The sequence below is a fragment of the Macaca nemestrina genome, chromosome 18, assembly GCF_043159975.1.
Source record: "Macaca nemestrina isolate mMacNem1 chromosome 18, mMacNem.hap1, whole genome shotgun sequence".
Taxonomy (NCBI): domain Eukaryota; kingdom Metazoa; phylum Chordata; class Mammalia; order Primates; family Cercopithecidae; genus Macaca; species Macaca nemestrina.
The window spans coordinates 47,989,428-48,015,884 of NC_092142.1; the positions used below are offsets into that span (position 1 = coordinate 47,989,428).

Sequence of the window (26,457 nt, forward strand, 5' to 3'; positions counted from 1 at the left end):
AGAGCAGAGGACTCAGACCTCCAGCAAAAAAGAGATCTGAGAGCCCAAAGCACATTTTTCTAGAAGGACAAAATTCCTCTTGGCGTGATCCTTACTCTGCTTCCCCAGGGCCTACGTCTAGGGCGGAGGAGAGGGTGAGTCCTCAGCCACGCCAGGGCATTGGCCAATGCTCAGCTCGAGTACCTTTCCCAAGGGCCACAGGCATGGGTGCCTGCACTCACACACACCTTGACCAACCTGGCTTCATGTCGATATAAATGTATTTAAAATTGGTATTTTCTTTTCTTCTGAGAATCGTGTTATTTACTAGCTATATTGATTGCGGTCATGTTTCTATTGGTGGAAAAGTAATTTATCTCATCGGAGTCATCTGTGTGGAGGTAGTGAGGGCCCGGTGGAAGCCAAGATATTAGCTGGTTTTGCCAGCAGGTCCATCTTTATTAGCAACAACATCTCATCAAAAATCCTATTTCAGAGCAATATAAGCTATAACCCTGTGGCTCGTTGACCATGCAGAGACCAGCCACAGGGCTCTGAAGACACAGAGTTCAAACATTACTGAAAAGGCAACCACTCAAGAAGCATAAGGCAAGGGTGGAATGAAATCCGTACTTCAGACAAGGCTGGCAGGTGGGAGTTCGTCATCACGGGGATGGCTCCAGCAGAACATTGCCTCTTGAGTCATGGCATATGGAGGAAGAGGGCAGAAAGGTGGGTCTTTGTGACAATCCTTAATCCTGCAATTCTATGAAACTAAGAATCTACATTTGTGATTCTAGGATTTGCACAAAAAGCAAAAGGACCAAACAACTAGTCAAAATTTCCTTATGGAAACTTTAATAAATACATAAAATATTACAGAATCCACTTTCAAAATTCACAGCTTGGCTCTAAGTCTGTTCTCCTTCTGAGACACTTCCTGCCTTCTTCATGCTCTCCGCATTGTCAGAGGCCCGCCCTGCAGCAAAGAGAAACAAGATTTACACCAGTCAGAACAGCTATTATTAAAAAGACAAAAAATATCAGATGTTGGCAAACATGTGGAGAAGAGGGAACACACATACACTGCTGGTGGAAATGCAAATTAGTTCAATCTCTATGGAAAACAGTATGGAGATTTCTCAAAGAACTTAAAAAAAAAAGCAGCAACAAAAAACTACTATCAGATTTGGCAATCCCACTATGGATATCTAAGGAAAAAGAAATTATTGTATAAAAAAGGTAACTGCACCCATACCTGCACGTTATGCACATGTACCCTACAACTTAAGGTATAATAATAATAAATAAATTTAAAAAAAAAAAAGGTAACTGCACTCATATATTTATCTCAGTACTATTCACAATAGCAAAGATACGAAATCAACCTAAGTGTCCATCAACAAATGATTGGATTAAAAATGTGGTATACATATACCATGGAATACTATTCAGCCATAAAAAGAATAAAATCATTTATTTTGCAGTGACATGGATGGAACTGGAGACTATTATTAAATGAAACAGTCAGACACAGAAAGATAAATATTGCGTGTTCTCACTTACAGGTGGGAGCTAAATAATGTGTACACATGGAAGTAGAGAATAAAATGTTAGACAGTGAAGACTTGAAAGGGTAAGTGGGTAGGAGGGAGTTAGAGGATGAGAAATAACTGAATGGGTACAATGTAGGCTATTCGGGTGATGGATACCTAAAAGCCCTGACTTCACCACTACGCAATCTATGCATGTAACAAAATTGCACATGTAGCCCATAAATTCACACACAGAGAGACTGCCTCCCTCCATCCAAAGGCCCACCACTTGGGTATTTGATGGCAGCAGTCCCACTCCCCCAAGATGAGGCACCACTGTCTTGTCTCCCCTGGCCCCACTCCAATGTGTCTCATGCCTCTCATTACTGTGGGGAGTCCACAGAGAGGTACAATACTTATTTCCCATATACAGTTATTCATCAAAGACTCACTGAGCCACCACTGTGTGTCCGGCACTATGCCAGGTATTGGGGATCTGCTGAGGAACAAAACAGAATCTCTTCCCTCGTGGGACTGCCAATCTAGTGGGGAAAGAGGACAACTAGAACATTACCAAAATAAATACATTATTACAAACGGCTACATGCTCTGAAGTAAATAAAGCTCAAGGGTGTGTAGAATGTGTCACAGAAGGGCCTGCCTGCCTTGGTCTGGTGGACATGATGTCTGAGCTGAGATCCAGAGAGTGAACAGAAGTCACCCAGGCAACATAGGAGTGGGGGAGAACATTCCTAATAAAGGTAGCTTCAAGAGACAAGACTGGGACAACTAACAAAGGAAAACCAGGGCCAGTGTGGCTACAGCAGAGGGTCTACCTTGTGCAGCTCAGAGGGGGACTTGCAGTGAATTAGTGCAGACTATTTTGGGTCCAACGGACAAAATCCAATTCAAACTGGCTCATGACTAAAAGATACAGTGATGGCTCACACAACTGAGAGTCATGCAGAGCATCTAATTTGAGGCTCAACTAGATCTGGGTGTCTAAACTAGGCCAACAAGAGGATTGTCTTCCATCTCCTCTCTGCTCTTCCTCTTCACTGGCTTCCTATTCTCAGGCAAGCTATGCCCATGTGGTACAAATAGGGCCACCAGCAACCCCATGCCCATTTCCTACCAGCTGGACTTCCCCAGAGGAAAGGGCACCTCTTTCCCAATTATTTATTTCGAAATCCCAGGGCTGATCTTCATTGCCTTGAATCATTCCTGTGCCCACCCAAAGAAACTGCAATAGTCCAATTTGTCAGTGCTCGTACTGGGGGTTTGGGGGTCAGGGGTGGCATAAACCCTACTAAAATCACAGCATTGAAAGTGGTTCCCAAGAGCAAGAGACAGCTGCTAAGACCACAGAGAGGACAGAGAGCAGGCAAAAACACCAATGTCCATGACAGTCACCTTCTGTGTGCTATATACTATGCTTCTACTGTACAGGTGGAGATTATTTGGGCACCTCTAAATAATAGCCCTTTCTTGCCCTACTCCAGGATAAGCCTTCATCCCACTTCTGCTAAGTGGTAGCACATGCTGCCTCCTCAAGTGTGTTAACTCCTAAGGGTTCTCATCAAATGTGAGACCAGACAGAGGGCTCTAAAGACACAGCTCACGCATTACCCCAAAGTCACCCCACTCGAGAAGTGTAACAAAAGAGTGGAAATGGACCTGCCTTTCAGAAAAGGCTGGGAGGTGGGAGTTCCTCATCACAGGGACTGCTCCAGCAGAACACCAACTCTTGAGTCATGTCAGTGGGGGCTGGGGGGTGGGCAGGAAGTTGGATTTCTATGATAATCCTTAACCCTGCAATTCCAGGAAACTAAGAATCTATGTTTTCTATTCTTTGAACATAGAGTAAAAGGACTATACAAGAGGTTGAACTTTTCTCATGGAAACTTTGATAAATACATAAAATAGCATTACATAATATAAATACATAATATGGTAAATACAGAATCCAACTTCAAAATTCCCAGCTTAACTCTTAGCTAGCTCTTTCTCATACTGAGTCAGTACCTGCCTCCTTGATACTATCTGCATTGTCTGAGACCCACCTTGCAGGAAAATAGAAACAAGACTGCCTTCCTCCATCTGAATGCCCACTCTTTGGATATTTGATCACACCAAAGGAATTGTCTATCATACTGGAGTTACATATCATGGGGAGATGGAATGTGGGAATGCCACACTAATTGCCAGTCGCTGGCCTGGGAGTATGAGCTGAGCCTAACGAGCTGTCTTAGCTAAGGGAATTGCAGCGAGAGGCAGGATAAATGGCCCTAGGGATGGCAGTAGAGGACAAGTTGCCAGTTTTGAACAAGTGGAAATATTGATCCAGGTCAAGGTGAAATTAAAGCATGTGTTATTTAAAAGCCAGGCTTTCCCCACTATCTTGAGAATGAGCTGGAGAAGGAATTAATAAATGAAGAGGCAAAGTCTCATTCATATAAGGCAAAGAAACTCTTTAGGGAGAAAAATCTTCCTAAGACACACCAGAAAGGGAGGCAAACAGGCAGGAAAAGAGCAGAGACTTTGCTATTGAAACCTATTTGTTTTCTCATTCCTTCTAGAATAAACTTCATAATGTCCTCTGCTCTTGGGTGGAGCAGAGAAGAGAAGCTTTAAGATCAGAAAAACCAAGAGTCAGACTTGGAAACTGCCCTCTGCAAACTTAGTGACTCAACAAAACTGCTTATATCTCTTGAATCTCAGTTTTCCTATCTGTAAAGTAGGAATAATAACTCCTAGTTTTAAGAAAAATATTTGAAAACTATGCATCCAACAAGAACTAATATCCAGAATCTACAAGGAACTTACACAACTCGACAAGAAATAAAACACAAATAACTCTATTAAACAGTGGGCAAAGTACATGAACAAACACTTCTCAAAAGAAGACATACAAACAGCCAATAAACATATGAAAAAAAGCTCAATATCACTGATCATCAGAGAAATGCAAATCAAAACCATGAGACACCATCTCACACCAGTCGGAATGGCTTCTATTAAAAAGTCAAAAAAATAACATATTGATGAGGTTGTGGAGAAAATGGAATGTTTATACACTGTTGGTGAGAATGTAAATTAGTTCAGACCCTGTAGAAAGCAGTTTGGAGATTTCTCAAAGGACTAAAAAGAGAACTACCATTTGACCCAGCAATCCCTTTACTGGATACCAAAAAGACACCTGCACTCATATGTTCACTGCAGTACTATTCACAATAGTAAAGGTATGCAATCAACCTACATGCCTATCAACAGTGGACTGGATAATGAAATGTAGTACATCCTCATTACATATACACCATGTACACTGTAGTGTTCATATACACCTTGGAATACTACACAGCCATACAAAAGAATATATCCTTTGCAGCAACATGAATGCAGCTAGCAGTCATAATTTTAAGTAAATTAACACAGGAATAGAAAACCAAATGCTGCATGTTTTGCTTACAAGTAGGGACAAAACTTTAGGTGCACATGGACATAAAGATGAGAATGATAGACACTGGGCACTCTGAAAGGAAGGAGTAAGGGAGGCAAGGGTTGGAAAACTGCCTGTAGGGTACTATGTTCACTATTTGGGTGATGGAATCAATATAAGACCAAACCTCAGCATCACACAATATACCCACGTAGTAAACCTGCATGTGTATCCCTGAATCTAAATTTTAAAAACCCTCCTAGTTTTAATAGTAGCAGTAGTGATGATTAAATTAAATTGTATATGTAAAATACTGAGTACAAAGTTGGTAAGCGTTTGAGCGTTTGATCATTTCTGTCCCCTGTGGGTAGGGTAAACGGATAATAACTTACATTTGTAGCACTATTTGTGCGAAAAGGTAACAAGGCAAGCAAATCGGGAGACAACTGCCACTAAAGAGACAGCTTGTTATTCACCGTTCCCAAGAGGAGAGGGCATGCCATAGCACAAGGGCCACACAGGGAGACACCAGGGTGGGTCAAGAGGCAGAGGCAGTAAGGAATGGCAGCAACAGCCTTGATTGTGGTTTCCACTGGAAGGAAGTGGCAAAACGGGGTGGGCAGGTTTAGGATTGGCTAGTTTAAATAATTTCAGCAGGCTCTGGAGCACAGGACTGTGGGATGATTAAGGCAGAAGGATACTGACCCGGAGTGTGAGAGCCCCATAAAGGAGGTGATTGCAGGTGTGGATTCTGGGTTGGTTGGTTTGTATATAAAGAGCACACCCTCAGGTGAACTGCTTGCAGTCTCTAGGAATTGGCTAACCCTGGGAGGGGTAGTCTCAGGGTCAGCCTCAGATGTCAAAGCATCGGAATACAGAAAGTAAAAGCCATAATAATACACTCAGGTCTTTTCATTGACTCGTCAAAAGAAGCTTGTGGGAGATGCATTGCTTTATTGTTATTATTTATATTTTATTATTTACCAATCTTATTTTACTATTAATTATTATTATTTGGCAGTTACCATAGAGGTTAAGAGTGGATTCTGGAGCCAGACTGCTTGGGTTTGATTTGAATCATTTTGACCCAATTACTTAATTTGCCTGCGCTTCACTTTCCTCATCTTTAGATTGGAGATAACAGCAAATACCTCACAAAATTATTATCAGGATTCATGAAGTTTATAATATAAAGCAATAAGGCAGCATCTGACATGTAAGAGTTAGCTATTATTTATGCAATTTTGCAGATGAATAAAGTGAGGCTCGAAATGGATGTGATTTGCTCTGCACTGCCCAGTGACTGATCGGGTCAGGTTTAGAATGTTGATCTCCTGAGCCAGAAGCCACTTGCCCCTACCCATCTCATCTCTAGGGCTTTTGTCTCCAGGGTCCTTTATGTGAATGTGGAGCCTCCTCATCCACAGAATGGCCCAACTCACCTGTCCCAGGAAGCCAGAGAGAGGATCCAGTGTTCTATATAACAAGTAGCCATTTCTGCTGCTGTTAGCCACTCCGCTACCCTGCCCTGTCCATTGGGAAGAACAGTGGCTGAAGTAACAGAAGACCTTGACTCTGCCCAGAGTCATTCAGGAACTAACTTTGCTGAGTGCCCCGGGGAAAATGTCTGGCCCTCTTTAGGCCTCAGTTTCCCTAACAGGACTAGCAGCCCCTAAAAGGCCCTTCTGGCCCTTCATCTTAGGGTACTGTAAGCCAGCTAGCCAGTTGCTAGCACCATCCCTGTCTATATCCTAAGCCCTATCTAAGGTCAAAAGGTAGATGTTTCCTTTTTTCTTCCATGATGCTTCACTTTGTCAGCAGGGCTGAGAGCTGGACTTGCAGGCTCCATTGTCCTCAGGGCAGTTGGCCCATTTCTGAGCTGCTCTCTGACTTCAGCCACTTAAACTGCAAAAGCTACAGCACAGACATGAGTCTCAGTGGCCCCTAAAAAATGGCTGTGCTGTGTAGCTTAATGGAAGCCTTTCTAGGCATCAGGAACGATTGTGAAAGGCAAAAGCACTGAGATATCACGGCCCCCTCCCCTTTGGCCCATTAGGGAGCCAAATGGGTGTTTTTGGCAATGATTAGACTTAGCTTTGTTAGGTTTTATTGGTTCTCTTTGCTGTTTACCCCCAAATGGATCATAGTATTGGGTTCTCAGGAGTTTGCAACTCAGGCAAAAATGGATACGTGTCAAGTGCAAGAGGGAGACCTAATAAATACTAAATTCATAAAAGGGCTTTACATAAACCCTCAGAGGATGTCTCAGAGAGAAATTGAGAAGGAAACGGCTGAACAGGAAAGTGTGAGCTCTCATTGGCTATCGGCTCAAACAATAGGCACTGACAAGACAACACAGCTGCTGACAACAGTGAGGACTTGCAGCTGCATTGATTGGGGTATCATGGTCTATTCAAGGGAGGCGATAGCCCCACTGTTCTCTGATTGGTCTGTCAGCTAGAATTCTTTTGATAGAAAGTGTCAGAAAACCTGACCCACTGGCTTAAGCAGAAAAAGAGAAAATGTATTGATTCATTGAATTATTCAGAACTGGACTTTAGAGTTTGCTTAATTCCAATGTACAAATGACATGCCTTCATTCTCTCTTTCTTCATTTCTCAGCTCTACTTACTGGAATGGTTATCTATTCTTGAACAAGCTCTCTTTCCACAATCCTTAAGAGCTTGAAGCTCCTAAGACTCCATATTTCAAGTTAAATTCAGTGACAGAGGATGACAATCTGAACCCAGCATTCCCAGCTCGATACCCTTTCCCTCTCATTGGTACAGATTGGATCAGTCACAGTGGGGGATGGAAGGCACTGACTGGCTTAGACTCAGGTCTTGCATTCTGTTTCTCAGCCAAGAATGGAGCCCACTCTACCTGATGCACATGAGCTAATAGTGGGATGAAGGAAACCTTCCCTGGGGCAGAGACTGGCAGCAAAATGGCAACACCCATACATGGTGTGCGGCTGCATGCTGGGTTCTATGTTTAATGAGACATGGATCAACTAGAACAGAGCCAGGAACGGGTAGTAAGGGTGATGAGGGAGATTTAAAATTTTGTTATGTGGAGAAGAGTTAGAAGAAATGGAACTGCTCTGCCCAAAGAAGAGGAGATAATGGGGAATCATAAACACTGTCACCAAGTGTTGGGAAAGGCTAGATTCACTCTGTCTTCATGGATGGTGTCAGAGGCAGGGAGGGAAGAACGGATTTCTACAGACATAAATTTTGGCTCAATAGATCAGATGGGGGTCAAGGCACTATCATCGCTTGCAGAACTGGCTCCAAAAGCCATACAGTTGGTTTCTGCTATTACCGACTCGTTCCCCTACAATTCAATTCCCACCCTGCAGCCAGAGTAACCATTTGCAAGTGTAAATGAGCCTCTATGGTTCTTCAGCTTAACAACCTTTACAGTTCCCATTGCAGAGTTTAGATTTCCCAAGGCAGGTGTATCTGGTCTGTCCCTGTTCACCTCGTGGGTTCATTCCACAGCTTGCCTCTACTCATTCTTGAAGCTTCTACCATGCTAACTAGCTTTCCCTCTGTTTCTCAAAAATGCCAAACATATTTCCACCTCAGGACCTTTGCACTTGTGGTATGCTCTACCTGAAACAGTCACTGGTCTAGCTTCTACATGGCTAGCTCCATCTCCCTAATCAGATCTCAGCTCGATACCTACCGGCAACCTCAGAAGTCAGTGCACACATCACCTCCACCACCCCACAGCCATTCTCTATTATCTTTCCCTGTTAGACACAATAACCAATGCTCCTCACTTTCTGAAATTGTCGTATTTAAATTGTTTAATTATTAACTTACAGACTATCAACCATCACAAGATTGAAGCTCCTTGAAAACAGTGATATTGTTTCTCTTGTTCACTATGATATCCACAGTACCTGGGGAGTCTCTAGGTGCATAGATATTTTGTCTCACGAATGCATAGATGGATAATTTCTACAGCTGTTTGGCTGGGTGAGGTGATAGACTTCTAACATAGAGTGTGTCATAGCTCAGACTGAGTGAGCATTTCTCAGAGATGGATTTCTGCAATGAGCAGGAGCGGGGCACTTCCCAGATGGAAGGAACCTGTAATGTACCTCACAACAAGTAAATGACAATCACCTTGGATGTAATTCCTCTGCTCCTGCCACATGCCAAATGGCAATTTCTTCCTGGCCTATACTGCTGGTAGCAGGTATTTTTTAATTAAAGACACTCTTTGAGGAGTTGTGCTAATCCTGCCAGGATTAACGAATTCCTCTTTTCTCTCTATGAAGGGAAGGCATATCGGCCACCCTGGCCCCAACTGAGTTGTTTTCCAAGAGAAGAACTTTAAATCCTTCCATGCACAATAATGAAATATGATACAAAACAGGCGTGTCAATAAATCTACAGGAGAAAGGTCAGGTTTACATTGCTGGACGGGATTGGCAAATACATTTGTTCCTGCAATGTCTGTGTTTTAAATGCCACCCTCCAATGAACCTGGCACTGAAACACACTTTGGAGTTTGATGAGATGTCAGTTTTGCTCAGCCCTGATCAAATAAGATGAATGAAAGTGAAACAAGAACAAAAGTATTACTTCTGTCATTTTTTTATGCATTACAGGAATTGGGTCAGTCGGGGAGATTTCTCTTAAACAAATACCAATCGCTGCACAATGTGACCCACTGCTCTGCCAGTCAGCAGACAATGATGGCTTTGCATAGGAAAGGGCACACCACTGCAAGAGCAAAGACCAGGGCAGCACCTGTATCAGACCATCTACCCTTTCAAATCTTCAAATCCACCCATCTGCCTTCCATTCTCACTTCAAATAGTGCCATATGAGGATTTGGATTTCACCCTGTATTGAGCAAACATAGTTAGAGAACAAAGTGGAATTTCTCCTGCAAGAAGGAATTACAATCGTTAATATTCCATTTATCCAACTTAAAACATGTGGACCAAATTAAACAGAAAACCAGAGACCTCTCTGACTTAGCCTGAAGGACATTGGGGTTACAGCATGAGGTCAAAATAAATGATGAGATCTGACATGAGAAATAAATAGTTATTCGAAAGGAGCCAAAGACTAGGAATCAGGAAGGTGTATGAGGCAACAGGAGACAGTGGGAAGCTGGAGACACATGGACCATGTAAGCCAGGGACTGCTGGGGAGCATCTTCGCCCCATGTGGGTAAAGCCTGGGAACAAAGGCAGCACAGAGCCAAGCAGAGCCAAGAGAAAGATAGAGGCAAATTCCCAGTGACATCACTTGGATACCTGGATCCAGTCTTGGCTGCAGGCTGGTGCTCCAGACTTTTCAGTTACATAAGATAGTATTTTTTCTTTCTTATTAAAATTTTAAATCAAAACATAAATGAAATAAAGACATGAGTACTTGCCTGCCTGATTACACCACAACGGATCTGAGAGCACCACACAGGACCCAATAACTTGCGTGCTGGGAAGGCAGGCTGACTCTTCATATCCAAGGTCCTGGATTATACAGGGAGAGGAAGAGCTTTGAGTGTTGTACCTCTACTGTCATAAGGTCCTCTGCTTTCCCAGGCTAGACCAACATAAAATCCAAGGGCCAATCTGAGAGGTATGTCCTAAAGTGACTATTGTGCTGGAAGATTGATGGGTTTATTCAGCTCTTTACAACTTTAAAGATTCACCAAGAGTCATTGTGGAAAGTACTTTCCATGTCTTGTGAACAGAAAGGTCCCTAAGCCTCTCAGGACACAGAGACGGGCAATCCTAGCTCTGAAGCCACAGTTCTTGGCAGTATTCTTTCCAGAGCAAGGCCACAGTTCACCTTGGTATCTCTGTGCTTGGTGTAGGGTCTGGCAGAGTTCAAATATATACATCTTCTAAGTGAGCTTATCTGTGTCAGAAATCCTGCTCCCAGTTTGGCTATTTCTCAAAGAACTAAAAACACAATTACCATTCAATCCAGAAACCCCATTACCGGGTACATATCCAAAGGAAAATAAATCTTTCTACCAAACAGACACCTGCATTTGTATGTTTCTCACTGCACTATTCGCAATATCAAAGACATGGAATCAACCCAGGGGCCCATCAAAGATGAACTGGATAAAGAAAATGCAGTACATATACACCATGGAATACTATACAGCCGTAAAAAGATTGAAATCATGTCCTTTGCAGCAACATGGAAGCAGCTGAAGGCTATTAACCTAAGCGAATTAATGTGGAAACAGAAAAGCAAATACCATTTGTTCTCACTTATAAGTAAGATCTAAACATTGGGTACACAGGGACACAAAGACAGGAACAATAAACACTGGAGATTCCAAATAGGGGGAGGGAAGGAGGGGGTGGTAAGGGTTGAAATTCCCCATGACATCAGATATATATATATATACACACACACACACACACACACACACACCACAATTTCTCTACCCACTTATTGATTAATGAACATTTGGGCTGATTCCATATTTTTGCAATTGCAAATTTTGCTGCTAAAACATGCGTGTGCAAGTATCTTTTTTGTGCAATGGCTTCTTTTCCTCTGGGTAGATACCCAGTAGTGGGATTGCTGGATAAAATGGTAGCTCTACTTTTAGTTCTTTAAGGAATCTCCACACTGTTTTCCATAGTGGTTGTACCAGTTTATGTTCCCACCAGCAGTGTAGAAGTGTTCCCATTTCACTGCATCCACACCAACATCTATTTTTTTTTATTTTTTGATTATGGCCATTTTTGCAGAAGTGAGGTTGTATTGCATTGTGGTTTTGATTTGCATTTCCTTGATCATTAGTGATGTTGAGCATTTTTTTCATATGTTTGTTGGCCATTTGTATGTCTTTTTTTGAGAATTATCTATTCATGTCCTTCACTCACTTTCTGATGAGATTTTTTTTCTTGCTAATTTGTTTGAGTTCATTGTAGATTCTGGATATTAGTTATTTGTCAGATGTATAGATTTTGAAGACTGTATCCCACTCTGTGAGTTGTCTGTTTAGTCTGCTGACTGTTCTTTTTGCTGTGCAGAAGCTCTTTAGTTTAATTCCCACCTATTTATCTTCATTTTTGTTGCATTTGCTTTTGGGTTCTTGATCATGAAGTCTTCGCCTAAGCCAATGTCTAAAAAGGTTTTTCTGATGTTATCTTCTGAAGTTTTTATAGTTTCAGGTCTTAGATTTAAGTCCTTGATCCATCTTGAGTTGGTTTTTGTATAAGGTGAGAGATAAGGATCCAGTTTTATTCTCCTACATGTTTGCCAATTTTATAAAAGTTTAATTTAATTTAATTTAATTCATAGAAGAATCCCCTGCTTCCTCAAAGAGGAAATGCTGGCTTAAAAAAACCAAAATCGTTATCTGAGCTATGAAGCTCAAATTAGAATGTTTCAAGATACTGGATATCTTGCATCAGAACTATGTTGGAGAAGGATTCTGGCCTACAATGAATCAAAGCATTGATGTGGTCACCAATTCTTCTCTACTACCACCATGGATTTCAGAATTTGCTAATTTTTGCCAGAGCTTCTGAATAATAATACTAATATACATTCATTTTTTGCACTTAGAAAATTTGCCTTTCACTTTTCCCCAGCCATTATGTTAGATTTACGGATTTTTCTATTACTCTGTTCAACTAATATTAGACCTGAGGGAAAGAAGCCAAGAGATACTCTTGGTGCCAAGATTTTTTAGGAATGTCTGCATTTTCTAGGCTTGTGAGTATAGTCTTGTGGCTTCTTGTGGGCCCATAAGAAGACAACAGAAGGGGCCATTCACAAGGGTGTAGGAAAAATGTCATGGGGGGCAGTTCTCAAGTCTTCCCTGATAATGTGACTCCCACTCCCTGGCTTACAAAATGGATTTCACAGAACTGAATAATGGATGAGACTGTCTTGGGTCTAGTTCCCTGGCTAGTAGGCTATAAGACAGAGATATGCATGCAGGAAGTTGATCAGGGAGTGACCTAGGGATCAGCATCTGTAGAAGAATAAAGACAGTAAGATTGGGGCTGCTATATCCCTATTAACATGTCACTGAATGCAGACTGCAACCCTCCTTTTCCAGGTGGTATGTGATATAGGGTAAGGTGCCTCTCTTTGGCTGAGGGTGATTCCTGGAAAGGGACTTAGCTGATATCCATTAGCCTCCAAAACTTCCAGCAGTAGAGAATGCATGCCTTCATCTTGAAGGGGAAATCTGAGCCACATACCACAGGACCACAAAGACCATTTCTTGCACCATTCAGATTTACTCTCTTTACATAATAAGTTCTAGGAACAGCTTCTCCAAGATTCCACTTGGTCTGTTTGCTCACACCTGATACTAATTATCTCCCTTCTCTACCCATTCTAGATTCCCCTTATCCTTGGATGAGCACTTCTGCTGGTCTAGGTGACTTACCTGGTCAGTGACCCAGACCCTTGTCCCTGAGAGGTCCAATACCCTAACCAAATTAGAATGCTGTAGTTGTTTACTTACTACCAAAAATTGGGAAAGGAAGTACCAAGAAACATAAAACACCTGGACACCAAACATATTATTTTCTGCCTTCATATTGACATCAGCATGACCTCCACCTGATGATCCGGGTCAACATCCCTGCCAGAATGGTCTCCTTTGCTTTGCTGCTTGTCTCTCAGCTTGAGGAGCTCAAAGTGACTAAGTTGCAGCTTTAGAGTTGGATGGGCCTGGACCGCATGCTGTGTCACCTAGTGGAAACATTCATCTCATTCTCAGAACAAGAACCTCTATCCCCACAGAGACCAGAGTCATGGGGCTGGAAGCACAAATTCCCCAGTAGGGCCACTGAGGGCCATGGCAAGTAGGACCACCTCTGCTTCCAGCCTTTGGTTCTCAAATCCATGGGTTCCACTTACTAGAGACAGAGCAATACATAATGGCCGTTAATTTGGGATTTCTACTGTGACCTAGAGGATAATGCCCCATCTTCTCAGGGAGTCATCACCAAGCTGGTGCCTCAATTGTGCTTTCAAAAAACCCTTGTATGACTTCCTGGTGGAAACTTCTGAAAGGTCCAGTTTTGATAGGACCAGTGAATCCCATGGTCACGGATCCATTCCCACACTTCTTTGCTATAAAGTGGAGCCTTGTTTAGAGGTGGTAGTATATAGAGTCCACGTCAATGGATCAAGCACTCGTAAGCCTCAGATCCTGATATCGGCTGAGACCTTGAGAGGAGGAATGACAAACTACTACCCAGATATGTGTCATGTCCAGTCAGGACAAACCACTGATCCTTCTGGGGAGAAGAGGTCCAAGGTAATCAACTTGCCTATGGCAGATGATTGGTCTCCTCAAGGGATGGTGCCACACTGGGGGCTCAGTATCGGTCTTTGTTGCTGCAAGTTGACATTTGGTGGTGGCAGTAGCAAGATCAGCCTTGGTCAGTGAGAGCCCATGCATAGCCTCAGTCCTGTTGGGCCCATACATAGCCTCAGTCTCTGCCATGTGGTTCCTCCATTAGTGTGCCAGCACTTTGGCAGCTGATGGCAGACACTGGGTGATTTCAACCATCAGGGATAACCCTTCTATGTATTTGGTTATTTAGTAGCCTGTTCATGGTGGATGCTCTCTCATGAGCATTCACATGATGCACAAAGACCTTCAAACTTCATATTTATTTATTTATAGCAACATGCCTCTTCCTTCAACCCCTTTGACTCTGATCTTCCCATTTTGCTCCCTCCAGATCCCTAACTCAGACATTTGCCACCGTGCGTGAGTCCATATATATACACACTCTTACTTCAGGTCACTTCTCTTTCCATTCAAACCTAGTGCAATGTTCAACATTCCACTAATTGGGAGAATTTCTGTATTACAAAGACACCTCTACGTGGAGCTGTAGTTAAGTGGCAATCCATTTTTGACTCACAGTGACCTGATGAGTGAGTACATCCATGAACCAAGCTCAGCCTTTTCCTCCTCTGTCCCTGGTTATAAAAACCTTCCCATGGGCCCATGTGTATAAACAGAGGGAGATGTGTCAGTGCAACAGTTTTAATAAGTGGGGGTCTGGGTCACACTTATGCAGTCTACTTGTACCTCTGTCCCTGATAATGCCTGAAAGTGCCACTTCAATTATACATTGGATTGCTCCTGGATCTGCTCCACCTTATAGCTAGGTGGGTCTGACAATCCAGTTCACAATAACCAGTCCTGGTCATAGGCTCACTTTGTATCTCATGTTCAGGAGCTTCATTCCTGCCAGAGGTCTGCAGCACACCAGAAGTGTATATATATATATATGGGATGGTATATAATTCTTTGCTGCAGATGTCATGGTTTTTCTCTAAAACTCCAAGGTCGATAAACTTGACACAAACTCCAAGTGAAATCCTGAGAGCCACTACCACTACCTCTAATACCGTAGAGTCTGCTGGGCCATATAGCCCAAGTGGCAGAGCTGCTTACACTACAGCCTGTACCAAGAGCCCTTTTCTGCTCTTGGCTCTACCCAGAGTTAGCAGCCTTTCATGTTACCTGATAAATGGGTGGTAGCATTTATCAGCGTTTAAGTATGGAATATGCTGCCTCCAGGGCCCAAAGAGGCCAACCAGGATTTGTGCTTTCTTCATTGTAAGAAGAGGAAGATGCAATATTTCTTTTTATAGTTGGATGAGATGTCCTAGCATATTTCAAACTTCTTGACCCCTAAAATTTTCACTAATATTGTAGGACCTGAAACTTTGAGGGGTTTATTTTCCACCCTTTTGAGTACCTGTGCCTCCAATGGATTTGCCAGTCCTTGCTCACCTAGTATGACCAATATGATGTCATCAATATGGTGAACCAACATGATGTTCTGTTAATGTCAGAATGATCTATATCCCTTTGGACACTCAATTATAACAGAAGGTGGGAGAGTTAACATAGCCCTGGGGCATGACTGTAAATGAATGCTGTTTTTTGCCCCAACTGAGTGAAAACTCTTTCTGACCCTTCTTACTTACAGGAATGAAGAAGAGTACACTCATTCACCAAATACATGGGACCATGCTACACATCAGAGACTAGGTTAATCTACTTTGGCAAATATACCACATCTGGCATAACAGCTACAATTGGGATTACTATCTGGTTGAGTTTCCACAATATATTTTCTTTTTCCAAGATCTGTCTGGCTTTTTTAGGAGCCAGACCTATGAACCAGAATATTATGGGGGCCACCACACCTGCATCATTTAGATTTTAAAGGTAGTACTCATTTATGCCAATTACCTGGTTTGTGATATTGTTTGATATACTATATTGGGGGACAGTTTCAGTGGCCTCCACTTGGCTTTTCCACAAGCATGGGAACCAGTATGGTGGCTCTATTATTTACCAAATATGTCAGTTGGCATTATATATTTGGAAAGTGGGGAAATGACCCCTGGGTGAAACTGTGGACCCAGTTAACCCAACATGATCTACAACTGGGTTAAGACTGCATTTAACACGTGGTTCCTAGCTACTCTCACTTAAAAGAAGGATTATAACATTGCTTTAGTTCCTGGTGCAATGTCAACTCCAACCCTGTGTCTAGCTCCAGTGTTTGGATGTTCTCTTTTTTTAGCATGACTGTTAAATGGTCATAGGTCCCTTTTTAGAAGAGCTGTGTGAATCATTTCCATATATCCCTGCCACTGTATTACAGAATACTTCTTCCTGGAACCCTGGCCTCTCTTTAAGTCAGTTACAGGTCTAAAAACTAGTCAGATGCAAATCTCCTCTGTGGACTATAAATTTTTATTGTGTCAATTGCTCCCAACTTCCTGATCATTCATTCTTCATTTATTTTGATTGTATAGGTTGAGCAATGTAGTTGTTGGCTGTCCATCTGTCTCATCAATAGGAATACTGGGTTCTATTAACCCTCTTCATATCTCTCAGAGGGTCAAGGCGCCCTGACTACCACTCTGACCTTGTCACTTACTACAATAATTGCATCTTCCTTGCTTCTGATGGCTGAGTACTGCCATCTCACCTCGGCTGACTGGAGATTCTGTCGGCATCAACCCTACTGCTATCAAGGAAATACGATAGGCTAATGACAGCATTTCTTACCATTACCCTGGACTATAGAGGTCAGCCATCACTGGACTTCTGAACAATGTTCATGCCCCTCTCACCAGTGCATTCCTTTTCATTTTGTAAATAGGGTGCCTTCTGGTACCACCTGCAGAGCATAGTTGGCTGATGGATTTTGGGCTTTAAGTAATATATCAATTCGAACTTGCCAACTTCCTTAAGCTTTTCGATCCCTTCCTTCAGAATTATCCTAGAAGTTCTATCATTTTTACTCAACTTGGACCAAGATTTTGTCCATTCTTCCAAGAGCAGTGCATGCGTGTGTTACAATCTTTTGTGTTCCCATATTGATAAGTTATCCCTTATTCAACTGTCCCTTTGACCCGGTACCCTCAGTATCCAGTTTCATTCATACTGTTCTATCTCCTGCTGGGATGCGTTTGCCAGGTCCTATGGCTCCTTCAAGGTATATGCCTGTCCTCTCTTAGCAGGACCAGGGTTTCCTCTGCTGACTTTTTTCATTTGTAATTTAACCCTAGTAATTTGTCTGGTGACAAGGAGATGAGGTGAGGGTAGATCCTGAGGTGGGGGGAGGCAGTGTATGTTTTCATGCAAAGTAGGGGCTTCTACATAATCATCAAGCGAGGAGAATGCTATGGACTGAATTGTGTACCCGCCCCCCCGCCAACCAAATTCATGTGTTGAAGCCTTAACCCTGAATGTAACCATATTTGAAGATAGAGCTCTTAGGCAGTAATTAAGGTTAAATGATGTCATTAGAGTAGGACCCTAATCTGATATTATTGGTGGCCTTATAAAAAGAGGAAGATAATCTCCTCTCTCTCTCTCTCTCTCTTTCTCTCTTTCTCTTTCTCCATCACATGAGGACACAGTGTGAAGGCAGCTGTCTGCAAGCCAGGAAGAGAGTCCTCCCCAGAACCTGACTTTGTTGGCACCCTGATCTCAGGCTGCAAGCCTCCAAAACTGTAAGAAAAGAAATTTCTGTTGTTTAAACCACCCAGGAAGTCCAAGCTGACTAAGACAGATTTTGGTACCAAGGAGGTGCTAGCCTTTAATGGGGAGGAGTGGATCCCTTCTTTCAGCTCAGGGTATTAAGAGGAATCTGTGGATTCAAGACTTTTGAATGCCTCAACCAGATGTTCCCACATCCCTCATCTTAGTGTCCCATTCCTTCCTAAACTTGACCCTTGTAGGGCAGATTTGCCAAGGTTGAGAATTCAACCACCACTAGTCCTTGATGCCCTATTAGTTAAATATGAGGCTTGATGCTTAGCGTTTTATGTCATTAGGTCACAAAAGATGGAAGGCTCTTTTACATGCAGCCAAAGGTGCCATATGACTTTCAACTTTGCCTTTACAAACTCCGCCAGCCATTCATTGTCTTTTCTTAATGCACGGACTGTCACAAAAACCATCCAATTCTAGACAGGGCATGGCGGTTCACGCCTGTAATCCCAACACTTTGGAATGCCAAGGCTGGAAGAGCACCTGAGCACGGGAGTTCAAGACCAGCCTGGGCAATATGGAGAAACCCCGTCTCTACTAAAAATACCCCAAATTAGCAGAGTGTGGTGGTGCATGCCTATAGTCCCAGCTACTCAGGAGGCTGAGGCACAAGAATCGCTTGAACCTGGGAGGCGGATGTTGTGGTGAGCCGATATTGGGCCACTGCCACTTCAGCCTGGGAGATGGAGTAAGACTCTGTCTACACAGATACACACACACACCCCCCCCATCTAATTCCACAGTCCTTATAATCATGACTTCCCTTACACTTCTCAAAAGCCTGAGACAATGCCCCTTCCAGGATATTCTCTTCCACTGCTATCCCACCTTGTTCAGCACTGGTGATTTTTAATAACTGCACTGCTCCAGCATTATCCATGCTTCACCTACAGCCAGTGGCAGTGTTCTCACTGTCAGGTGCTTAACAGGGGATCCAGCTCCAAAACTCCATTTCAGAGTCTGCTTCTTTAAACTGCTCTTGACACCAATTGTCTTAGGCTTGGTTTCTAAGGAAACTGACTCTGAAATAGAGTTTCCTCAGAGGAAGCTGATTGAGGAGGATCTTCAGGACCACATCTGTTGGGGAGGGGAAGAAGTAGGATTGTTCAAAAGGATAGGCTGGGCTATGATGCAGCCACAGTTAGCATCAATTAGCTTCAGTTAACCCCAAAGGAGCTCTGGGGCTGGGAGCACCATCTTTGTCCCACTTTGAGGCAAGGGCGTTGGGTCTTTATATCCCACATAATAATGGAGTCATTGTCTGGAAGTTGTTCCTGTGAAGAAGTCATAACCTTGGGTGAGACTGCTCTCTTCATCTGAGGACAACTTCTGGAGAGCATCTCAGCTGACATCTGTCAGCCAACGACAGTCCAGCACCTGGGGGATGAGCACCTTTATCCTATAGGAACCTGGGTGGCGCATCCCAGCATCCACTAGAGAGGGGATTATCAGAGGCTTCACTGGGATGAAGTCTTGTTTTCCTCTTTTTCATGAATTATGTCTTCTTCAAGGTATCCATGTGGAGGCTGAGCCAAAAACATTGATTGCCGTGGTTCCTGGGCAGTCCAGACAGGGAACATGAAATCAATAAAATCATCAAAAATTTTGTAAGCTAGAACAATGGTTATTTTATAAATGTGGCAATGACTTCTATTTGTTCAACAAAACCCATTTCCTCCTGAGCACACATCTAGATTGCATCCCCCATCTCTTTCGTAGTTATGTAGTCATGACTGAATTCTGGCCAAAGAAATGTGTGTAAAGTGAATGTGTCTGTCCCAGTGGCCCATAAAAACCTTTCCATATGCAATTTTTTCTCTCTTCTCCTGTCTTCCAGCTGAATTTAAAGGATGCAACAGGCCACTCTAGGGCCACAGAGGATGCCAACGTTGTAAGATAGAAGGACTCTGTGTCCCTGGATCAGCACGTGAAGGTCAACAACCAAACACCTACAGTGCATTATATGAGCAAGAAATAAAATTCCACTGTGCTAGACCACTGAGATTTTAAGGCTGTTTATTACAACTCTTCTGCCTGGACAAAGACAGTAATTCATCCCAGATGCCAAAACTTTTTAGAAAAGAGTCATTGTACTAATAACAGAAAACCTAATCGACAATAGAAAGAGTTAATCCAAACACAGCACACTCTAAACATTTAGCTCCCATTGTCTGTATCTTCAAGGTCCTTATTCAAGGTCCATATTCTCTGACCACATTAGGAAACAGTAGGGTACAGCCTGGACTTGCACTGTGAGTTCAGATCCTGGCTCTGCCACTCATTTGTTGTATGACCTTGGGAAAATCATTGAATTTCTGTAAGCCTGAGTTTTCTCATTTGCACAATGTGCATAGCAACATGGCCTACCTCATAGGGACCTTGTGAAGTTTCAATGAGGAAAGGTAGGCAAGATGCTGAACACTGTGGCTGACACATCAATGAACACAAAATGTCATTCTTTACTACTATTACTAGCCACCTTTGAGCCTCAGGAAATCCCAAGAGGTAGGAAGGTATCTTTATTCCTATTTTACAGGCTGGGAACTTGGAGCTGTAGACTTTCTCAAGGCCCTTATCAGCAGCAGTAATCCACCCTGGACTTTGGATCTTGCAACTCCTGATTTCCTGTTATTCCATACACGATGGCCACTTTCCCTCTATGTCTCAGTCATGACACTCACAACCACCTCAGACATGGTTTCACTGTTTCCTGTTAAGATGCCTTTTCCGATGAAGGCTGCTGTGGCACAGCTGATGCCTAAGCTGACAACTCTCACTGCTAAGGTGCCATGTCATTGCCAGGCATGCAGGAAAGTCTGCTCATTCCTGCCTGCAGGCACTCTCTGGCCTCTGCTCCCCATCATCCTTCCTCCTTCCAACAGCAAGGTCTGCATAGGGGGCCAGGGCATCTCATTAGAATCTCCCGCAAGCACAGGTGCTAGACTTACATGGGAGGACTCTCCCTAGGGAGACACATTCAAGTATTTAGTGGTTACTGTACCGTAGTATTTTCTCAAAAGGCAACATTTAAGAGGCAGAGTGGTGTATCAGAAGAGGAAAGGATTTATATTTTATATTAGTTAGGATTCATTCAGGTACAAATAAATGACATCAACCCAAGACAGCATAAGTTATTTCTATCTATTGCTCTATCTACCTATCTATCCATCTATCCATCTCTATCTATCATCTATCGATCTATATACTATCTATCTTTCTATCATCTATATATTTATCCATCTATCCATCTCTACCTGTGATCTATCGATCTATATATTATCTATCTATCTATTTAGCCATCTATCCATCTCTATCTTTCTACCTATCTATCATCTATTTATCCATCTGTCCATCTCTACCTATCATCTATCAACCTATCTATTATCTATCTTTCTATCATCTTCTATCTATCCATCTCTATCTATCTATCTAGCTATCTATCATCTCTCCATCTACCTACCTATCATCTATCTACCTATCATCTATCTGTCTGTCTGTCCATCTAGTTGTTATCTATCTACCTACCTACTATCTATCACCTGTCTATCTATCTATCTATTATCTATCTATCTATCTAGCTAGCTAGCTAGCTAGCTAGCTATCAATTCCTCCCTCTTTCTAGTAGTATGACTGGTTTCAAGCTCTGCTGGATCCAGAAGCTTAAATAATTGTATCAGGACCTGACCTCACACTGTCTCTCAGTTCCAGTTTTCCTTGTCTTATGTCCATTCTCAAATAGAATCTTTTTGGTGGCTTCCAGACAATCCCTTTAGAATGGGAGATTTTCTGTTTTCAACAATTTCAACAAAAGTCCCAGAACCAAATCTTGCCAACTCCACTTGGACTGTGTGCTTCTTCCTGAGCCTGTCACTGTCATGGTGCTCTGGCTGGCTAGGCCTGGGACTCCTGCTTCACCTGCTTCTCTCTGGAGCTTGGGGGAGTCAACTGCATTCGAAATACATGGACTGAAAATAAGAGAAGCGTGATTCTATAAGGAAAGTTAGGAGGTGATGTTGCTACCAAACAGAAAAAGGAAACAGGTCAGGCAGAAAGAAATAGATGCCAGTACATCTAGGATTTTAGCAGCGTGGAGTCTGTTTCCTGGCCCTAGCTTTCATCATTTCTAGGGACTCAAACAAGTCATCTTTTTCTTTGCTGCTGTTTCTTTGTTGTGGAGATTTATCTCTTGAATCCTAATTTTCTGTACTTTTACTTGGATACTTCCCAGGGTACTCACTATAGTATCCATTGCAGTGTTCAGAACTGACTTATGTTTGCATTGAGGTGCAATGAGTGTTTATATTTTTATTGTGTGGTAGAAAAATTGCCTAATCAGTTTTTCAAATTACTTCACATCAAGTAACACATCAGTGACATGTTACATTTCTCCTTGATCTCAGGAGATGCCTCCTTCTTAAATATCAGCCGCTGGTGTTGGTTTTAAATTTCTTCTGTGTAGCTGTCCCCATAAGGTCTCAGTTGGGTTCCAATTTTTGAACTTGTAATATTGCTTTAGAAAGCAGGATCTTTCTGACAATAAACATTCTGTGTGCTTCTAAAATTCAGATAAACTGCTTAGATAACAGAAGGGTTATTGAAAGGTACAAATTCTCACTGTTAATATTTTTAGTATACAATAATAATTATTATGTATCATTTGTTGAATACTCCTAGGTGCCAAGAACCGTACAAAATATTTTACATACACAATCTCACTTTATCTTCTCAAAAAGGTCCCAAGCCCTCTCTCCAGTCTGAGTATTGGAGGTTCTTGTGTTTTCTCCTTTCCCTTTTCACCATCTGCACCATTCTATTCCTTGTGACCAGTGTTTTCTAATATATAACTCACCTTCTTCTCTGGTTTCTCTGTTTGTTTTTGCTTCCAGATTTATTCATTGCTTCTGTTAGGGTCACAAGTGGCCAGGTGATACCCAGGTAACATATACTCCTTTTGAATGCAGGAGGCAGGGAAGAGGCATCAAACCCACAGCTCCTTAGGCCAGAAGTGGCTTCCCTCAAACCAAAAGCCATGCTCACTTGCAGAGGCAGGGCAGAAAATCCAACACACAGACCCTGTCAATGTTGCTGAATGAGAGTGGCAGTGCCGTGTAAGTCAGGGGAGATTGTGGTAACCTCTGGGAGTAACCTTTTCCATGCCACATGTCCACAGAGCAGGGCAAGGCCAGCCCTGGAGCTAAAGGGATTCACACTGGTGGGAGAACAGACATTCCAAGGAATGCCAGAGGGGCCTCGTGGGCTTAAATCTAACAAATGAACAAAGTCAGTTTTAGACAAATAATTAGGTAGGTGTCCTCAGTGCCTGGCATTAATATGTTTGTATTTGTACACCAGCAAGCCCTTAATAAATACGTTCTCTCCTGTCCCATAAAAATAGTCTGTAAATAAATAACAGGACACCCCACTTTTGCTGACAAATCATTTTTCCTTTCTATCTGGGTGCCAGTTGCACTTTATAAATGACTTTAATTTACAGTGCATTATGTTTCCTTGTATTTCTTGCCTCTAAATCCCCATGCAATATTTTGTATCCATTCCCGTGATAGTTTAACTGTCTTTAACCTTTTCAGTGAGGGGTGTGTGTATGAGTATAAATATATGTGTTTGTGTGTAAGTATCTGTGTGTGTCTGTGTGTGTATGTTTGATAACACCATATATTTCATTCCATCATTTCTAAATGGATCAACTCAACATTGTCATTTTTGCCATATGTTTTATAATCATTGTCTTTCCATTAACATCAATTGTATTTGCTGGTCCCTGGATGGCTGCACCCAGAGGAAGCTGATCACCTTTGGTGTGAATGTCAACGCAAACACTGAGTTGGGTTGGGGGAGTTCATTGTGGAAGTCAAAGCAGATGTCACTGACCAGACTTCTCATCCATTTCAAGTGAAATTCTCTAAAAACTCACCTGAAGCTTTCCCCAAGAAAACACCAAGGTGCAGTATTCAACAAAAGGCAAACTAATACTAACTACTATTTATTAGGCACCTACTGTGTGCAAAGTCTTCTACTTGTACAGTTTCACTAATCTTCATAAAGATGCCCTAGGAGGTGGGTATTATCATCACCATCTCCACTTGAGAGCTTGAAACTGAAGTTCAGAGGAAATGAAGTTAGTACAAAGCTCAGCTGCATTTGAATCTGTCACCAAAGCCTGCCTCATATCTCTGACCAATATAGCCAGAATCTGACTCTAGAGGGTACAGGGATAAGGACTTTGCATACAGAGTCAGATTATTTGCCAGTGTTGTGTGCTCTTCCCTTGTAGCTTGGTCCTAGGCTGCCCATGAGTTTGCCAAAAGTGTACTGCAGCCCGCTCTGAGGCAGGGCAGGGCAGGGCACTGAGGTTGGGCGGCTGAATGCATCTGACTCTGGTGCCTGAGATTCTCACAATCTAGTGGACCCCTAGACAAGCCAACAGATACCCCTACCCCACTGCAAAGTAGAGACCCATCCATCCATCCATCCATTCACTCATTCATACAGCAAATATTTATTAAACTCTGTGCCAGGTACTGTTGTAAGCACTGGGGTTACAAGACAGACAATAGCTCTGAGCTCACACTAAACAAACTAGCAATAAAACAGACAATAATTAAGAGGGTTCTGTCTTAGTTTTCTATTGCTGCCACAGCACACTACCATGAATCTAACAGCTTAAAACAACAACCATGTATTATCTCACAGTTCTGTAGGTCAGAAGTCCAGGTAGGCGCATGTGAGCTCTCTGCTGCAAGTCTCACTAGGCCAACATCAAAGGGTCAACCATCTGGGCTCTTCTCAGGAGATTCTGGAAGGAATCTTCCAGGCTCATTCCGATTGCTGGCAGAATACAGTTCCCTGTGGCTGCAGTACGGAGGTCCCTGCTTCCTTGCTGGCCATCAGCCTGGGGCCACTCTCTCAGCCTCTGGAGGCTGCCCGCCTTCCTTCTCATCTCATGGACCCTACACCTCTTCTCATCAGCTACTGTGCATGCTGGAATCGTGCTGGTTTCCTTTTCTGCCCTTACTCTCTGCATTTAAGGGCTCATATGCTGGTATTACATCTACTTGGATAATCCAAAATTATTAATACCTCCCTATCTTAAGGTCAACTGACAAGTAACCTTTATTACATCTGCTGAGTCTCTTTTCCCCATAAAATTACACCTTCATAGGTATACCAATGGCAAAGAGGGCCAAAAACACAGAAAAAAATAATGTGATCATCATTCATTCAACGAATACTTATTGAGCACCTATTATACACCAGGCACTGTTCTAAGTGCTGGTTATACAACAATGAACAAAACAGACAGAAATGCCTAGCGTCCTGGAGCTTACCTTTTAGTGAGAAAAAGACACCAAAAAACAAGATAAATAGGTAGAAATATATGCTGTGTCTGGCATTGATACATGCTATGGAGAAAGATATATTGAGACAAGTCTAGGGAGGCATTGGGAATGTGGTTATACTTTGAAATAGAGTGGTCAGGGAAGGACTCACTGAGAAATTGAAGGAAGAGAGAGACCATGCCATGCATGTAACTAGGAAAGAACTTTCTAGAAAGAAAGAACAGTAGGTGCAAAAGTGCTGAGGTGGGGGCATGCCCCACAGGTTCAAGGAGCAGCAAAGAAAGCAGTAAAGTCTAAAGCAGGAAGGAGAAGGCCCCTCAAAGAGAGCAACAGCCAGGTCATGTGAGGCTGGGGCATGGCGTGATGGTAACAGGAGGTGCAGGGTGGAGAGGGAGGTGCTGATTTAATTTTTGTGGTCAGAGAAGGTGTGTGTATTGGTTAGCTATTTTTGTACAACACATTAGCAATTCAAAACCACAAATGTTTGTTTTCTCAGTTTTTAAGGGTCAGGAATCTGGAAGTGGCTTACCTGGAGTGGGTCAGGCTAAGGGTCTCTCACAAGGCTGCAATCAAGTTGTCAGCTGGGAGTTCAGTCATCTGAGTCTTGACTGAAGCTGGTGGATTTCCTCCCACATGCAGCTGTTGGCCTGCAGCTTCTGCTCCTTGCCAAGCACGTCTCTGCAGAGGACAGCTGGAATAGCTTCCCCCAGCGCAAATGATCTGCAGGAGAGGAAGATGCCACACTGCCTTTTATAACAGTCTCTGAAACACACACACACATGGGCACACACACACATACACACACACACCTTATTTTGTTGTTTAGACTCAAGTCACTGAGTCCAGCCCTCACTCAACAGGAAGTTACTGCACAAGATTGTGAATACCAAGAGATGGGTATCACTGGGGCCACCTCGGAGGCTGGCTGCCACAGAAGGCTTCTCAAAAGATGGGATATTTGATCTGAGAGCTCAATGATGAGAACAGTCCAGTCAGCTCTTCCAGGGCAGCTGACTCTTTCCGACAATGAGCCTGAAAGAAGCACCTTGGACAGAGGGAAGGAGATATTCGCACAGACTGTGGTTCT

The 26,457-nt window shown here is 42.8% G+C and overlaps 1 long non-coding RNA gene across 4 annotated transcripts in view; it reads right to left on the reverse strand.

Moving 5' to 3' along the window:
- Window positions 1-826: 826 nt before the first annotated feature.
- Window positions 827-26,457, reverse strand: part of LOC105492239 (uncharacterized) — a 33,547-nt gene continuing 7,916 nt past the window's right edge. Inside the window, exons 3-7 of one of the 4 annotated variants that reach the window (XR_003020539.2) lie at window positions 25,900-26,090; window positions 24,029-24,127; window positions 19,405-19,568; window positions 10,357-10,450; window positions 827-958 (exon numbers count right to left, since the gene is read on the reverse strand). This is a non-coding gene — a long non-coding RNA (uncharacterized lncRNA). The remainder of the gene's footprint in view (window positions 959-10,356; window positions 10,451-19,404; window positions 19,569-24,028; window positions 24,128-25,899; window positions 26,091-26,457) is intronic. The other 3 variants (XR_011616428.1, XR_003020538.2, XR_003020542.2) reach the window with 3 other exon arrangements.